The sequence below is a fragment of the Staurois parvus genome, unplaced genomic scaffold (genome assembly GCF_062004578.1).
Source record: "Staurois parvus isolate SC_StPar_1 unplaced genomic scaffold, SC_StPar_1.0 ptg000299l, whole genome shotgun sequence".
NCBI classification, from domain to species: Eukaryota; Metazoa; Chordata; class Amphibia; order Anura; family Ranidae; genus Staurois; species Staurois parvus.
Window position 1 is genome coordinate 18770430 of NW_028318095.1, and position 18820 is coordinate 18789249.

At 44.1% G+C, this 18820-nt stretch overlaps 1 long non-coding RNA gene across 1 annotated transcript; it reads right to left on the minus strand.

Moving 5' to 3' along the window:
* Positions 1 to 7745: 7745 nt before the first annotated feature.
* LOC149457943 (uncharacterized) lies at positions 7746 to 18241 on the minus strand. The gene is made up of 3 exons (XR_016313544.1): positions 17988 to 18241; positions 10835 to 10925; positions 7746 to 7926 (listed from the first exon to the last, which is right to left on the minus strand). It is a non-coding gene; the product is annotated as an uncharacterized LOC149457943 (long non-coding RNA).
* Between the last annotated feature and the right edge of the window lie 579 nt (positions 18242 to 18820).

Sequence of the window (18820 nt, forward strand, 5' to 3'; positions counted from 1 at the left end):
ACCAAGTAGTCAGATCTCTGGGAGTTCAGCCAATCTAAATGCAGAATTTTCCTTGAATCGAAGTTACAAAACCATGAGGACCTTTGCTAGCTCCCAACCTTCCCTCTTTTGGAAACTAATCGCTCTGTCCCTCCATCCTCCTCAAACGTCCTTCTGTTTAGTCTCAATGAAATTGTACTATTTAACTACCAAAAGATGTTGTACTGCACTAAACTGCTTATCCAACCACTGCAAATGTTATTTTGAAAGTATAAAGCAAAAGAATTGTTTAACAAAAAAAGCACTTGTGGGTTTCACCAATCATTTTTTTTGTCATTCTTCTTGGACAACCTTGGAAGCAGGTGGCGGGATGGTTTCTTTGCTTACATATTTTCTGCTTGAAGGTGTCAGTTATCTCAGAAAGTTGGGAGGTACACAAAGGACTTACAGGCCAGGATCCTAGAATAGCATTTTCATGACAATTGCGCGGTCATGCAACACTGTACCCAAATTAAATCACACAAATAGAACTGTCTTTTGGTGGTATTTAATCACCACTGGGTGTTTTATTTTTCGCTAAACAAATGAAAAAAGACTGAAATTTTTTTTTTTCGTTTTTCTTAGTTTCTAATATAAAATTTTGCAAACAGGTCAATTTCCTCCTTCCCTGATGTGCATCGATGAGGCTGCACTTATGGGTACTGATAGGCAGCACTTATGGGTACTGATAGGCAGCACATATGGGTATTGATAGGCAGCACTGACTGGCGCTGATAGGCTGCACTGATGGGCATTGATGAGGAGTCACTGCTGAGGCTGCACTGATATGCGGCACTGATGGGCACTGATAGGTGGTACTGAAGGGCTCCAATAGGCAACACTGAAGGGCACTAATAGGCAGCACTGAAGAACACTGATAGGCAGCATTAATAGGCAGGACTGATAGGTGGCACTGTCTGGCAGCACTCATGGGCACAGATTGGCAGCAGTACTGGGCACTGATTGGCATTGATGGGCACTGTTGGGGCTGTAGATGTGTAGATTTGTCCTTTCACACGCGTGAGGAAAGTACTTCCGATAACCTGCAAGTGTGTTTACATCGTGATCAACTGTGATTGGACGCAGTTGATCACGTGGTAAACAGCCACTGTGACTGGCCCTTTACTGTGACATATGATCAGCTGTGTCTGAAAGACACAGCAATCTCAGAGAGTGCCGATTACGTGTTGCAGCGGGCGCGCGGGGGATGCGGTTCTGGGAGGACGTCACATGACACCCGCCCAGAACTGGACGACCGCACTGTAGCTGTCATTCGGCTATAGCACGGTCAGCAAGTGGCTCAATTACAAAAACTACTCAACTGGTGGGAGACGATCTATCTGGTGCTAAAAACTCTGTTCAGTGTATGCCCAGCATTAGAACTAACAATGCAGAAAATGAAGACTGCTATGGAAAATCATCCCTAACTTCTCTTCTGGGCAATACAGAGTCATCATCTCCGTCCAGCAGTGTACTGATTTATGAATTCAAGAGTACAAAGGGAGCTCTACAGGCAAAGAGGTGGCATCAGGACAGAAATGCACCCTCATTGTCACAAGCCCAGGGCACAACAAACTGTTCATAGTGCAAGATGTAAGATTGCAGTTTTGATGCAGAAGAGAAGGCTCCAAATTGTGCAACACACCTAGAACACATCCAAAATTAGAAAAATGGTCACTGAAAAAAGACGCAGTTGGCTTACAAACAATTTGTAATGGCAAAATCTGTAATGCTGGTGAAACCTGCTTGGTTACTATATTTGAATTGAGCTCTGCTAACTAAACCACAGAAGCTAAAACCACAAATCCACAATCGTTGCTAGGAAGCACCGCTAAACAAACAGTAAAATTAATGGAGACTACACACATCTATAATACGTTGTACTACACCCACATTAATGTTCAAGAAACATTTACAGGTCTTGACTTGGAGCTCAATGATCTTATTTCTGTTACTTACATAATACCAAACTTTGTATTCCAGACGTACCTCAGACTCGTCTATCTGAAAGTACAAGTGCCTCTTTGGAGGTCATGCTCACATACTGGTCCCTGGTGAGTTGTAGCAGGGGTGCTCAGATGGCTCTGGGAATAATAATTAATACCAGTGATCGGATTATTGGATGGCAAGGGGAGGGCCCCGAGTCACCCTTGTTCCCAGAACTGTCAACACTCCATGAGACTGAAACTTGAATCGGTAGAAAACTGCAAGAAAAAAAAAATGACCCCCTGCAGGATAATGGCATAATGTGCTAGCACGCACGCATCGCATACTAGCACATTATGAAAGATTTACCTTAGAACGAAGCCCTCCAGCGGAGTGCTGTCACCACTGAAAGGCAGAGCTGCGATGACGTCACTGCGCGTGGGAATAACGGCTGAGCCAATGGCTGGATCTCTAATGGAACAGCTGAATTCTTGATGGACGAATGCCCAAAACTACCTGTGATATATGGTTACCTAAAATTCACAAGGGTACAAACTCTTTAAAATTTAGGCCAATTGTTTCTTGTACAGGGTCAATCACTCAACCTTTGGCTTAGCTACTGGACTTTCATCTTCATCTGTTGGTTCAGAACCTGCCGGAATATGTCAGGGACACAGGATTCTTTTGGATAAATTTGGGGGATTCTTGGCATTCAGTGAGTCACATGCCGGATGAAGGGGTCCTGCGAGACTCTAAAACGTTGCCTTGCTGTAACTATGTGATCCTTCATTAAAACTTTTGGACCCATACTGGTGATCTTAAGTGTGCTGGTGACATTCTCCTTTGTGGAATCACGGCGGAGGCACGCCTCGCTCAATGAATGGCATGCTGTCCATTGAGAGTGCAGTGTATATGCGCCGATGACACCACTGGCTGGTACTATTGTAAATATCTCCTAAATGGTGCACGATTAGGAGATATTTACTATATCTACAGGTAAACCTTATCATAGGCTCACCCAGGGCTGCTGTCAGAAACCACAGGGCCCCATACAACTAACCTGACAGCCCCCCCCCCCCAAAAAAAACCCCTCTGTTTTCTATGCTTCCATTATGAATGAACACAGGGAGTGATCAGTACCAATCACTCATTGTGTTCATTCAGGAAAGGAAGGGCTGGTAGATGTGACATATTTACCGGACCCTCCCCCACTCTCCATCCTGAAGGATCCCATTGTGTGCTTGCACCTGGGGGAAGGAGAAGAGTAAAGCCGGTAGTGGGGGTGGGGGCACACAGGGGAGCCGGGGCAGCAGGGAGAAACCTATGATGCACAGGGAGGGAGATGGATGTGGCAGAGGGGCAATTACTGGAACCAATCCCCTGTATGGCTCTCTCTACGGCAGCTGAAAGCCAGGGGGAGGGAGAGGAAAAGAAGCCAGCTTTAAGCTGCTGCAGAAAGAGCCATACAGGGGATTGGTTCCAGTAATTGCCCCAATGCTGTGCTGATCACCCTTCCTGCCCATATCTTATTCATCTAGTTTCCTGGGCCCCCCTGCTGGCTTGGGTCTCATGCAGGAGGACTGGTGGTACCCCCTTATAAGTAAACAAAGTGGGCATTACTACCACTTTAAAGTGTAAGCTCAGTCAAAACTTCCTTTTGAGTTTTGAAAGTGGAGAAGGATCAGAACCCCTGTATGTTTTTTTCTGCTTTTTGGAGCTCCATTAGAATGATCTCCCCTCCTTTACTATCCCAGTGACCAGGGCTTTTTTTTCAGCGGAAACGCACAGTTCTGGCACCTCCAGCACTGAATGTATGTAATGGCAGAGGGTGCTGAGGTGTGCTGCAGTGTGCTGCAGAGACTATTGATGCTGTCTGCTAGGGGATCTACTGTCCTTGGAGAGATCTATTTTTGCTTGGGCTATTGCTGCTGGTGAGGTCTATTGTTACGGTGGAGGATCTGATGTTGCTGGGGGGTCAATTGTTACTGGGAGGGATCTACTGTTGAGGGACGGGGTTTATTGATGCTGACTGCAGGGAGGTTTGCTGTTGCTGTCATATGTCTATTGTTGCTGACGGGGTATTTTGTTGCAGTTGGTCCATTGTTGTTGGGGGAACCTATTGTTCCTGAGGGGAGGTCTATTGTTGTAGGGGAGCCGCTGTTGCTGGGGGGGTCTAGTGGTGTGGGAGTCCACTGTTGTTGGCTGCAGGGAATCTATTTTACTGCTTTTCTAGTTCTCATTAACAAATTTCATACAAATTACTTCACACCACAAAATGATACCTGATTCTATATTCTCTAAAAGAGGTGATGCTAGGAGGTGGGTAGGGCTGGAACCAAGGGAACGATGCCTGAAGGTGAGTAGGAGTGGAACCAAAGGAACAATGCCTGGAGGTGGGTAGGTGTGGAACCAAGGGAACGATGCCTGGAGGTGGGTAGGTGTGGAACCAAGGGAACGATGCCTGGAGGTGGGTAGGTGTGGAACCAAGGGAACGATGCCTAGAGGTGGGTAGGTGTGGAACCAAGGGAACGATGCCTGGAGGTGGGCAGGTGTGGAACCAAGGGAACGATGCCTGGAGGTGGGTAGGTGTGGAACCAAGGGAATGATGCCTGGAGGTGGGTAGGTGTGGAACCAAGGGAACGATGCCTGGAGGTGGGTAGGTGTGGAACCAAGGGAATGATGCCTGGAGGTGGGTAGGTGTGGAACCAAGGGAACGATGCCTGGAGGTGGGTAGGTGTAAAACCAAGGGAACGATGCCTGGAGGTGGGTAGGTGTGGAACCAAGTGAACGATGCCTAGAGGTGGGTAGGTGTGGAACCAAGGGAACGATGCCTGGAGGTGGGTAGGTGTGGAACCAAGGGAACGATGCCTGGAGGTGGGTAGGTGTGGAACCAAGGGAACGATGCCTGGAGGTGGGTAGGTGTGGAACCAAGGGAACGATGCCTGGAGGTGGGTAGGTGTGGAACCAAGGAAACGATGCCTGGAGGTGGGTAGGTGTAAAACCAAGGGAACGATGCCTGGAGGTGGGTAGGGCTGGAACCAAGGGAACGATGCCTGAAGGTGAGTAGGAGTGGAACCAAGGGAACGATGCCTGGAGGTGGGTAGGTGTGGAACCAAGGGAACGATGCCTGGAGGTGGGTAGGTGTGGAACCAAGGGAACGATGCCTGGAGGTGGGTAGGTGTGAAACCAAGGGAACGATGCCTGAAGGTGAGTAGGAGTGGAACCAAGGGAACGATGCCTAGAAGTGAGTAGGAGTGGAACCAAGGGAACGATGCCTGGAAGTGAGTAGGTGTGGAACCAAGGGAACGATACCTGAAGGTGAGTAGGAGTGGAACCAAGGGAACGATGCCTGGAGGTGGGTAGGTGTGGAACCAAGGGAACGATGCCTGGAGGTGGGTAGGTGTGGAACCAAGGGAACGATGCCTGGAGGTGGGTAGGTGTGGCACCAAGGGAACGATGCCTGAAGGTGAGTAGGAGTGGAACCAAGGGAACGATGCCTGAAGGTGAGTAGGAGTGGAACCAAGGGAACGATGCCTGGAGGTGGGTAGGTGTGGAACCAAGGGAACGATGCCTGGAGGTGGGTAGGTGTGGAACCAAGGGAACGATGCCTGGAGGTGGGTAGGTGTGGAACCAAGGGAACGATGCCTGGAGGTGGGTAGGTGTGGCACCAAGGGAACGATGCCTGAAGGTGAGTAGGAGTGGAACCAAGGGAACGATGCCTGAAGGTGAGTAGGAGTGGAACCAAGGGAACGATGCCTGGAGGTGGGTAGGTGTGGAACCAAGGGAACGATGCCTGGAGGTGGGTAGGTGTGGAACCAAGGGAACGATGCCTGGAGGTGGGTAGGTGTGGAACCAAGGAAACGATGCCTGGAGGTGGGTAGGGGGCAGAGACAAGAGGTAGCGCTTGGCACTTTATATGAAAAATAAAGCAAAAAAAACCCCATATCTTTATTGTGTAAACTACTAATCTCATCAGTCCAGCATGTAAGAGGGATTTACATAGTTACATAGTTAGTCTGGCTGAAAAAAAGACAAAAGTCCATCTAGTTCAACCATAAAAAAACAAAGACAAAACAAAAGACAAAAAAACAAAAAATCCTACACCCACAGTTGATCCAGAGGAAGGCAAAAAAACCAGCAAAACATAATGCAATTTACTCATGAAGGGGAAAAAATTCCTTCCTGATCCCCCGAGAGGCAATCGGATATTCCCTGGATCAACTTTACCTATAAATGTTAGTATCCAGTTATATTCTGTGTATCCAAGAAAGAATCCAGGCCTTTTCTAAAGCAAGAAACAAAGGCAGACATGTTTGAAGCCCAGCTTGTGTAAATCCGGCCATAGATGGTTTGAATCTTGGCTGGTTCAGCTGGGACTGGCCAAGATTCAAAACATTTATGGGCAGGCTGATTGTACCCAATTTGATTGTTGTATGACTTGGATATAGTCAGCCTGTTAGATTTTTCATGTATTTATTGCCAGTGGTTATAGCTGCTAACAATAACCACTGTATTCTCCCAGCAGGGATGGCTCCCCCTGCAAGGAGAGCACAATAGTTCTGTGGGGGAATCAACTTTAAAGACATGCTGGTAGGTTAATTGGCTCCTGTCCAAATTGTTCCTATTATTTATTTATTTCAGACACTTATATATCGCCATTAATTTACGCAGCACTTTACATATATATTGTACATTCACATCAGTCCCTAACCCTCAAGGTGTGTACAATCTAAGGTCCCTAACTTACATTCATACATACACATACTAGGGACAATTTAGACAGGAGCCAATTCACCTAGCAGCATGTCTTTGGAGTATGGAAGGAAACCAGAGTACCCAGAGGAAACCAATGCAGACACAGGGAGAACATACAAACTCCAGGCAGGTGGTGCCGTGGTTGGAATTTGAACCAACGACTTTAGTACTGCCAGGTGGAACTGCTAACCATTTAGCCACTGTGCTGCCCATATGTGTATGTATGAATGTGAATTAGGGACCTTAGATTGGAGGCTCCTGGAGAGTTAGGGACTGATGTGAATGTACAATATATATGTAAAGTGCTGCGTAAATTGATGGCGCTATATAAGTACCTGAAATAAATAAATAATAACTGATTTTCTTTCCTGCATCCCATTGTTGCAGGAAAGAAAATCGCATCATCTATGGCCACCTCAACAACCATGGCTACCTTCCATGGATACAATGAAGAAGTAAATGTAGAGGCAATGGGACCTAAATTGTGTTATTTGCAGGATCACCAGATGAAAATAGAGAAAAAAAAACCTGAAAAGAAAAACAATGTAGCACATCATCTAAGGTCAGGTAAATTACAATATATTGCAGTTTTGGTTTTGGTTGAGTTTAAAATGAATGTTTTTGCTGGCCATATGCTTAACCAAGATAAAAAGACTAGATTGCAGCAGCCTACGTAGGTCACCTGCTATCAGCATGAATCACATTCTTGTTACTCATGCTGCAATGATGTGACACAACGCACACCCTCCACCCCCAGATACCTGAGATCACCTGCAGCCTACACTCCTGGCTATGCTGGCGTCCCCCTCCCTCCCTACGCAGCATTCTAAGAAAACTGTTTATTCACAGTACCACCACCCTGCTCTCTTGAGCTCAATAGAATGGCAAACAATGTGAGCAATAGGAATAAGGAATAGCTGTATACACCAATTAGACTGATAAGCTGTCAGGAGCCACTGAACAATGCTGGTTAATGAGTTACTTTGGGGTTGGTAAGACAGCGCCTAGTATATGGATCTTATGCAGAAGCAAATATTACTCCTATCTAAATGATGTCATAAACTGTATTTGATCTAGTAACTTTTTAAGTGTTATTGTAATATTGCAGGGAAGACTGGTAAACGTATCATTGGCACGGCCTGATTAAACAGACGTGATCAGCCGTATTGTACTCCGCTTCCTTGTTGCTTGTAACCAGGCGTCCCTTTTCTCTTTTCATGGAATCTCCTGCAATAGGAAAATAAAAGGAAAAATCTGATTAATTGTCAGAGGCAACTACGGACATAGGGGTTGATTTACTTAATGCAAATAGACTGTGCACTTTACAAAGTGCCAGGGATATAGCAAGTGCTCAAAACAAAATCAATAAATAATGATAAATTAATGAGGCACACCCCTTTTGATAACGTGCTTGGTACGAAACGCGTCACGGAGGAGCCATAACGTCGTGACGTCACGCCGCTGGAGCCGCACGAAGGTCCGGCAGCCATTTTGGAGAGTGGCTGATCATCCACATGTGCTTTTCATATTAGAATAATTATTTTACTATTTTCCTCCTGTCCCACTGCCCCCCCCCTCCTGTCCAACTGTCCCCCTATTGTCACACTGCCCCCCTCCCAGTCAGATTCTCCCTTCCTGTCTCACTGGCAGGTGTGGTGGGAGGATGAAGGTGGTGGTGGAGGGATGGAGGGAGGACGGGCGGTAAAATGCCTTGCCTGTATAGACAAAAGTCCTTGCACCAGTCCTGCTCTCAGCACAGAAACATTGGCCACCCAGTGGGAATGTGGATGATAAAGTCCACCCTGGCTGCACATATGTGTTAGGGGGTTGTAAAGGGGTCATATAGATTAGAAATATGCCACTGCCAACTTAGTACAGGCTCTGGCTACATCACCTTGTGAGCCACCGACCTAATCAAGTATGTATAAGGCAGTTTATGAATTTTCAGACTTCACTGCCTGCATGCTTGACCCCGTGTCTGTGATTCATTAGGTAGGTTGGCCAGGACGAAGATAGCCATGCTTTTATAAATAAGTCTTCAATGACAACTCCCATATCTCTAGGCTCCCAGAACCACATTACTGTCCAGATCACACGTGGCTCTGTGTACCTTTATTCAGGAGTAATGTTAATAAGCTTTTTTTTTTTTTCATTTGAATGGCAGCTTTTAGTGGCCATTTTATAGTTTTGGTAAACATGGAATCCCTTTGTTTACATCACAACTATTGTTTTACAGCTTTCTTTGTATGAACATATGTTGTTGGTTAAAAAATGGTTTTTTTTTTCACTTTTCTTGACTTCTTTGTGTCAACACCATAAATATGGAGCATCACTGTTGGGTAGCACAGACTGAACAATATGCCTTGTTTGCTGACATCAAAGGCAGGAGCTGTAGGAGTTATCTGTTGCACAGCTGCTCCTTTTGCTATACAGGGCCGGATGGTAGGGCCTACAGGGTGTAATGGTTATAAAAAGCACATATGTATTATATTTATAATGTAGATGAAAATCCTAACTGAATGGCATTTAGTTTCCATAAACGCCATGTATCCTGCCATTTAAAAAAAATGCAATGCTTGCCGCCACCATATTTCACCCTTTGTTGCATCTCAGTGCTGTTGATTTCCTGCAATTTACATGGTGTGGCTCCCCTGGAGATAAAAAGAATGGACCATGCCTGCACATACTATGTGTTGAAGTGGCCACTTGAAGGCTCCATGGAAAGACTATATAGCTGTGTGAATGACAACACAGGAGAACAGCTAGGAGACTGTTGTCACCCTATTAACAGGAAGTGCCTGAGGTATCAGGTATGAATGAAAAAATGTTAAAAGATTTTTTTCCCCCAAATAATACTTACCTTGGTGGATGCAGCATTGTTCTGATGCTGCATCTGTCCCCCGCCGGCTCTAAGTATGAGAACTCAGCGATCACATGACGGCTGATTGCTGAGTTCTCACAGCCGCTCTGAGCAGAGAGTGGTGACTGTCAGTCACCACTCTCTGCTCTGCCCCCCGCTCTCAATGGAGCGCTAGGCTGTGGGGGGGGGGGGGAGCTGCTGGCTCAGACTCTCAGAGGATTGCTTTGAGCCAGGTGCTGTCCCAGACTCTGGGGTGGATCCAACTTTAAAGTTGGGATCTTTCCCAGCCTGGACTGGCTGAGTGACATCAGCCAACAGCAGGGTTCAGCCTGCTGTCAGCTGAAAACAGGCCACAGGAGTGCAGAACAAACTGAACTCCTGTGATCCACAGGAGAAGTACAGACAAAAGAGCTTTGGCTGTACTTCTCCATTAACACTCATATGAGATTTTAGTGATCGGGTCTACATATACTTTAAAGCAGAACTTATTCATAACAATTTGATGAAAAAGAATGTTCTTTAGCAATGAACATAACGTACATTCCAGATTAATAATTATGCTACCAAAATAAGTATGTGTGGTACATTGCCTCCAGAATTGTTCCTGTTTCTTCTTGCCAGAGGCTGCCATTTTGTTGAAGCCCAGAGCCCCTGAGCAGCTGTAAATCTTTAGCCTGTCAGCAAATCGGCCTCTACATTTTGGGCACAGTGCCGAAAAATAGAGAGCAACTGAGCTTGTGCAGAGCAGGGTGAGACAGTATATTACAGGATTTTAAACAGTCTAGGCACTTATTTATAATGATTTACATATCTAAACCTAAAAAAGGGACCAGTTATTTTTTAACTAAAGTTCCACTTTAAGGAAAAGAAACAGTAATTTGTTTATTTCGCATTATTAACCCCTGATCCACATCTGTGCAGGTGGTGCCGTTGTGGGACCCGCACAAATATCTGCAGCCGCACCACCCACACAGAGGAATGCAGGACCCACAGGCGGGTGCCATTAATTCTGCCTGCACAGGAAATCGCAACCTTAATGAGAACAGAGGTTTCCATGCAGGCTGCGATTTCCAAAGTTGTGCAGGGACTTCTTCCCTGAGTGTTCTGGGGCACAGAAGTCCATTCCAATGAATGCGCTCTCGTGCCCGCGCAAATTGCAGCCCGCATGACCGCACAGATGTGAACCTGGGCTACAAGGCAGTTTGTTTGATAGTAGTTTGTTTATTCGGCATTGGGCTAATCAACAAATCTAGAGGAGCTTATTTGTAATCATACCTTTATTCTTGCTTTGCTGATCTCCTTTCCAGTTCTTTGCAAACCATCCAAAATGAAACGATGTGAATGTGATGAACAGCATAAAGAATGGCTGTAAAATGATATATAAGATGAATAATTGGGGAAACTGCCAACATCAGAGAAGTGGGAAGACCGTCACCTGCCTTCAGGAAAGATCACTACAATATCTTGTTTCCTTGGACTGAATACTGATAATAATAACATTAATATACAGTCCTGAAATTTCCTAAAAAGACAAGAAGCCTATGATCTGTCAAATACCCCGAAGTAGTCGGTGAATGTCACTGTCTTGCAGAGTGCCTGGGAGCCTGGAATACAGAGCTTGCTAATATGCAAATACTGACTTAGGAAATAAAAGTCAAGGTCTGGATCTCACCCTAACAGCTCCTGTACATTTGACTTTGTCACTGGAAATCTCGAAAATCTGTTGCATTTTTAGAGTTGTCACTGTATCAGCCTCACTTTTATCAGTATTGTTTCTTGTGGGCAGCACAGTGGCTAAATGGTTAGCACTTCCACCTGGCAGTACTAGAGTCATTGGTTTGAATCCCAACCATGGCACCACCTGCCTGGAGTTTGCATGTTCCTCCTGTGCCTGCGTGGGTTTCCTCCCACACTCCAAAGACATGCTGGTAGGTTAATTGGCTCCTGTCTAAATTGTCCCTAGTATGTGTATGTATGAATGTAAGTTAGGGACCTTAGATTGTACACCCCTTGAGGGTTAGGGACTGATGTGAATGTACAATATATATGTAAAGCACTGTGGAAATGGACAGCGCTATATAAATACCTGAAATAAATGAGCACTTGGCATAATCCCCGTCCATACAACTGCATCTTTGTACTGTGCTGTTAAAAAAAAACTAAAATCTTGAAAAAATCCTCTGAAAAAAAAAAACAAGCCCTGCTCAAAGAAAAAGAAGGTGGAGCTTCACTGATCCTGGAGTAAGAGTGTGTACACGAGTGCGCCCCCTGGCTTCTGCCGTCCTCCTAACAACATGGCTTTAGTGTACGCTGGTTCACAGTGAGGGGTGATGTCGGTTTGGTACTTTACATGCCTGTTGCTCCGGCTCTTAAATGTTAGTGCATTTTATGCTTTTCATTAACCGCTTGCCCTCCAGAGGATTTACGGCCCTTCCTGACCAGGACATTTTTTGCGATACAGTGCTGTGTTACTTTAACTGACAATTGCGCGATCATGCAATGCTGCACCCAAATTAAATTTACGTTATTTTTTTCCCACAAATCGAGCTTTCTGTTGGGGTGTTTGATCACTTGTGCATTTTTTGTGCTATATACAAAAAAAGACCAGCAATTTTGAGAAAAAAACTATATTTTTGACTTTTTGCTACTAAGCATGTCCAGTAAAATATTTTAATAAATCTAATTTCGGAAAAAATTTAGGCCAAAATGTATTCTGCTACATGTCTCTGCTAAAAAAAAATCCCAATACGTGTTAATTGGTTTACATGAAAGTTATAGCGTTTACAAATGGTGGTATATATACTGGAATTTTTTTTTAACTAGAAATGGCGGCGATCAGCGACTTATAGCGGGACTGCAGCAGGCAGTCTGACACTGGGGGGAACTGATGTGGTGTCACTGACATCCCCAGTGACACCAATACAGTGATCACTGCTAATAAAAAGCACTGACACTGTACTAATGGTACTGGGCAGAAAGGGGTTAACATGTGGGGTGATTAAAGGGTTAACAGTGTGCTGTTTTTCTATGATGCTGTTTTTCACTGCTTTGTATGGCTGTGCTATGCAAAATCATACAAAGCAGTGTTCAGGAGCTGACAAGGGAGAGATCTGTGTTGTTTATACTCAGCAATCACTGGGTGCCAGTGAGAAATCACCGACCATGCACCAGATTTTGCACTCTCTAGCTTTAGTAAATAGTGTTCTTGCAGCTCAATGGTATTTTTTATGTGCAATATTTTTATTCACTGCATAGGAAATAGCCTAACAACATTGTTTTTTACCCCACTCGTATGTGATAAAAGTACATGCACTTTTACTAAGCGAATTGCTATGAAAATGTTTTCCAAATACACCCCTTAGGCAGGCCATAGACGATGTGATTTTCTTTCCTGCAAACACGTTGCAGGCAAGAAAATCACTTGATTCCCCCATCAACACAGTGGAGCCTATCCAGAGCTGTTGTGTGGTGCGGGGAGGTGCAGTGGAGCTGTTGTGTTGCGCTGGGAGGTGCAGTGGAGCTGTTGTGTTGCGCGGGGAGGCGCCAGTGGAGCTGTTGTGTTGCGCGGGGAGGCGCAGTGAAGCTGTTGTGTTGCACGGGGAGGCGCCAGTGGAGCTGTTGTGTTGTGCGGGGAGGCGCCAGTGGAGCTGTTGTGTTGCGCGGGGAGGCGCCAGTGGAGCTGTTGTGTTGTGCGGGGAGGCGCCAGTGGAGCTGTTGTGTTGCACGGGGAGGCGCAGTGGAGCTGTTGTGTTGCACGGGGAGGCGCCAGTGGAGCTGTTGTGTTGCGTGGGGAGGTGCCAGTGAAGCTGTTGTGTTGCACGGGGAGGCGCAGTGAAGCTGTTGTGTTGCGCGGGGAGGCGCAGTGGAGCTGTTGTGTTGCACGGGGAGGCGCAGTGGAGCTGTTGTGTTGCGCAGGGAGGCACAGTGGAGCTGTTGTGTTGCGCAGGGAGGTGCAGTGGAGCTGTTGTGTTGCGCGGGGAGGCGCAGTGGAGCTGTTGTGTTGCGTGGGGAGGTGCAGTGGAGCTGTTCCTGTTGGGAGAACACAGTGAACATTGCTAACGGCTATAGCCTTTGGCAGTAATCACATCCAAAAAATCCAGCATGCTGATTGTGCCCAAGCCGATCGATGGATCAACTTGGGTACAATCAGCCTGCCCATACGTGGATCGAATCTCGGCTGGTCTCTGCTGAACCGACCGAGATTCAAACCATCTACAGCTGTCTTTAGAGTCAATTATTAGGCACAGGAGGTGGGAGTGATCAGCAAGACCTTGACTTTACTATGAAATCTGTACTTTACTACACTAGTTTTTAGCAAACAACAGCTCTAAAAGCAGCTCTATAATTACAGGCTTTTGTGCTGTGTGCACTGGTACTCATTGCTAACTATTTTTATGTTTAATCCCCCGGGAGGTGTCTGGCATATTGTGGACTGCAGCTATAAAGAAACACTCAAAATCATTTTAATAAAATCTTCAATACATGGACTTTTGTATCTCCCATAAAAAATCATTTAAAAAAGTTATTTGTAGTGAACAAATTCAACTTAAATATTGATGTGTTCCAGTGCTACAGATCTGAATGAACGAGCAGCTAAAGGATTAAGAAGGCATGTTTCCCCTCTCACTCACACAGCAGCTGCAAAATTTGGCACACACTTTTTTTTTTTTAATTCAATATGCTGAGTTCAGCAATTTTACAGCATGTTTTGATTGCTCACAGGTGGGACTGATTTCTGCACGTCCAAGAATTTCTTTTTTATATAACTATGCATGTCCTAACAAAAAAAGGTACATTTAAAAGAGCTGATGTGTAATCTGTTCATTAAAGAGAAACAAACACAGCACTTAAAATGTATGATAAAATGCAGTATATCTAGAGAAATTCTTGTTTTCCAAAATTATATTGTTTATTAAATTATAGCAAACCTTACGTAGTGAAATAAAACATATTCTAAAGCCACACTGCTAAAGTATGTTAAAAAATGAACATTTTTCTCCCTCTCTGCCAGAGCCGTTTTTGTATTTTTTTGCACGTGCATTAAAATGCGAATTTTAGGCCTGAAGATTAGTTAAACCCCCGAACATTATCTCTGGAATTCATAATGACTGGTGCAGATTTTGCAAAGGTGTCTTGAATGAGTTCTAAAAGTGCCAATTTTGTGTACTTAATTAGACTGCAGGTGTTTTCACACCCCCCACCAGGGGCATTAAACCAATGGTGTCGATCCTCTGTGGCTGTTCTCTCCTTTAAAAGAGCATGGAGTGGCGCGTGTTCGTGCCCCTGATGACGTCATTTATGATGAAATGCGTAGGACGGAGCTACACACGCTGCCATGCATGTGCAACGGACGGCAGCCATCTTGGATACTGGAAAGACCTGTTTTAATGTTTGTACATCCCGAATTGCCTTATGAATATCACCACAAGGCCACGTCCAGATCAGGAAGTAGCATGGGATCCTCTGTCACTAGCAATCTCAGGTCACACTCCCCACAGAGCCATAACATCAAAGATATAAGAACAGAAGATCCTCCACAGTGTAAAACCATTTATTTGTCATCAATAAGTAAATTAAAAATGCCCACTCACATGTAGGAAATGATAAAACCGCATTGCCACCACTTAGTATGGGTGTACTGCATAGGTCAGATGATAGAGCCCAGAAAGGCGTCCAACCGGAAGTGGGTCATCGGAACTGACGTACGTGAGGTATACCCTGAGGAAGTCACGTGGTCGCGACGCAACGCGTCGGTACACTCATTTTATATCTATTTGTGTATGCTCATTTTATACCTATTTTCATTTGTGTCATATTGCTAGAGCTTCACCATTATTTTGAACTATTACATTTTACCTATTGGAGTCAGGTTAGGTGACAGCAGCTTTTTGTTTATTTTTTTTATTTATTATTCTTTTCCCCATTTAAGCGCAGGAGAGCATTACCTTCACATGCCGAATTGTGCCTTTTACCACGTGAGTACCATTTATATTTAATACATTTCAGACCTTTGATGGTTTTACACTATCTGGACAAATATTTTATTGCATGCATTACGCAAAGAGTTTTTAGTCTAAAAACTCACCTTGGAATGGTTGGAGCTATTGGTGGATCGTTTGCCATTTCCTTGGGTGTGTTGTGTATTTCCCCAGATGTAAGCCTTGCACATGAGTGGATGGTGTCTCATTGGCTATCCTTGGAAGTCTTCTGATCTCACTACGGTTTTGGGACTGTTCTATCCTGATTTCACTATATGATTATATCATTTACGAACACTTTTTGATCATTTATTGTTATGTCTTACACATTATTATCATTATAATTATCATTTTTTTTACATATTTTCAGAACTGCACTTTATTTGAATATTGTATATGAGGTGCCTGGTATCAAGGTATGGTGTCCAGCTGCTATATATATTTGTTTATTTGTTTTTCTAGGCGCAGATTTTGGATTATATTAAAATTTTGTGTACCTGTCTAAAACATGTACCTGAGTTTGCCGCAAATTGCGCCACTTTTAGAATGCGCGTAAAACATTTCCAGAAAATCTGTCAGGGTCTTCTTCTATATGCAAAGAGAGTTGGTCTTTGCTCCACTTTCATAAGATATGAACTGTTATTGTAGAAGTGGAAAACCCAGATACTCCTGTGCTTGGGGATGGACTCAATGTTATTGGGACCCAGGGGCGGACTGACCATTTGGAAACTCGGGCACTGCCCGAGGGCCCGGGGTCAGTTGGGGGCCCCATGAGATGCCCCTAGTACCTTTTTCATAGGCTTTTTTGAGTTTGGGCAAGGACACAGGGGCCCCATGATCCCCTATTGCCCGGGGGCCCCATGAGTTGTCAGTCCACCCCTGTTGGGACCACATAACGAAATTCTTGGGATATGCACGCCTTGCTACCCTCAAAGGACCGGGGAGTCCAAATATACTGAATAGAGAAAAACAAACAGAGGGCTTCTGAGGAAGATGCTAGCCCTCAAAATGCGTGAACCTTTTGGATGTCCAGAATTCTCATCATAAGACAGATATGCAGTGCGAATTGGACAGCTGTTGCTTCATTATTATTATTATTATTATAAAGCGCCAATAGTTCGCTCAGCGCTGTACATTACAAAGGGGGACCGAACATGTGACAGAACAATACCAATACAATGCAAAACATGAGGGGTTTGAGGGCTTCATGATGTGCCTTTTATTTATTGACTATTGTGAGTAGAATACTTATTTTTTAACATTCAATAAACATACTTTTAAGGTAATGCACTAGGCCGGTGCGCCCTCTGTTTGTTTTTCTCTATCCAATGAACTGTTAGTATTTTATTTTGAATTTGGCGCAGGCATTGCATCACAATGTAAAAGTGGAACATTTTAGAACTACCTGATTTGGGTCACGGGCAACTGTCAGAACCAAAAAGTGTCACAGATACATCTTTAGTTTGGTGCAATTATTGGTAAAAGGGATTAACACCAGAAAAGTGTTGCAGCAGCTTTACTGAATTCTACATTTTCCAAATGTAGAGCTCCTAGAGAATACAATGGTGGTAGTTGCAATACTTTGTTTCACAGTTGGTTACACAATTGTTGATCAAGCGCATATTTTCAGTAAAAATACATTAAAGTTAATTATATTGCACACAACCCCATATATCACCCTGTTGGAAAAAAAAAAGATGAGATAGCGTCAATTAAATAGATACCAAACAGAACAAGCCTTAAAATCATCTGCACCTCTGAAATAACTACAGACTTTGGTACCCAAAATTTTCCATAGTCAATGTTTGAAAAGCGCTTACAGGGCATCAGTTATGAGTTAAGCATAAATAATGGCCCTATACCTATTGCTTCAATAGTGGCCATACATGCTTTGATCTTTTTATACTCTAGATGTTTTTCCAATCAAAACAATCAAATCTGCAAACAAATGAATAGCTATAACTTCCCTTTTGATTTATTTAGACTCAGATTTGATTAAACCGAGCCAGGACGGAATATTATCAATCACTTTGCATCAACTGGTAGCACTGAGACACTTTGTTGTGAATACCATTCAATCAATCGCATCATGAAACTACATGGTGGAAACATAGATGTGATCAATAACTTTTTTTTTCATATTGATCAAATGAGTTGTCAACTATAGATCGATTATTCTTTACGGAAATGAGCAATCAGAAAATAAATTGATTGTTTATTAAAGCATGTATTGCCACCATTACTCCAGCATGCACAGTGATATGTAACATGCGTAGTGCAATCCTTGTTTCATATTTAGACACCCTGCAATGCGTGCCTTTAGGTATGAATGTGCATGTACATGGAGGCTTTTGCATACTTTTAACCCCTGCACTCTGTACGCAGGATCAAAGTTTAAGCCCCCCCATACCCTTTTTTTCTTTTTTTTTCTTTTTTTTGTACACACTCACCATTCGCTGCAGAACTCTTCTCCATCCCCATTCTGAGGAATTCTGATTTTCATAAGCTTCCAGGTATGATGATTTACAGAACTGCCACTTGCTATTTGAACAACCAGATTAGTTCTTCTTTCAGACACTGTTGATTGAGGGTATTTTTTGTAGACCTCTTTTGCACCTAGTAAGCACCTGCCTTTTCAAACACTTAAATGTACCCAGTAATGAGGTAATCATAGAGCAGATTTCCACCACTGCACATGATAGATACTTGATTTTCAAACTCTGTATGATTTCATACATCAAACCATTGCCAGTCCTGGGAGGGAGCTGTGATGGGTTGTCTTTGTTAGTGAGCTGCGCCATCTATTGGAGAAAACTGTAAAAACGATGTAAATGATACTAAAATACAACGCTCAAAAAAATGAAAGGAACACTTTGAAAACATGTCAGATCTCAATGGGGAAAAATCTCATGCTGGATATCTATACTGATATGGACTGGGTAATGTGTTAGGAACATAAGGATGCCTCATTGTTTGATGGAAATGAAAATGATCAACCTACAGAGGACTGAATTCAAAGACACCCCGAAAATCAAAGTGACAAAATCATGCAGCAGGCTAGTCCATTTTGCTGAAATTTCATTGCAGCAACTCAAAATGGTACTCAGTAGTTTGTATGGCTCCCAAGTGCTTGTATGCATGCCTGACAACATCAGAGCATGCTCCTAATGAGATGACGGATGGTGTCCTGGGGTGTTTCCTCCCAGATCTGGACCAGGGCATCACTGAGCTCCTGGACAGTCTGAAGTGTAACCTGGTGGCATCGGATGAACATGATATCACA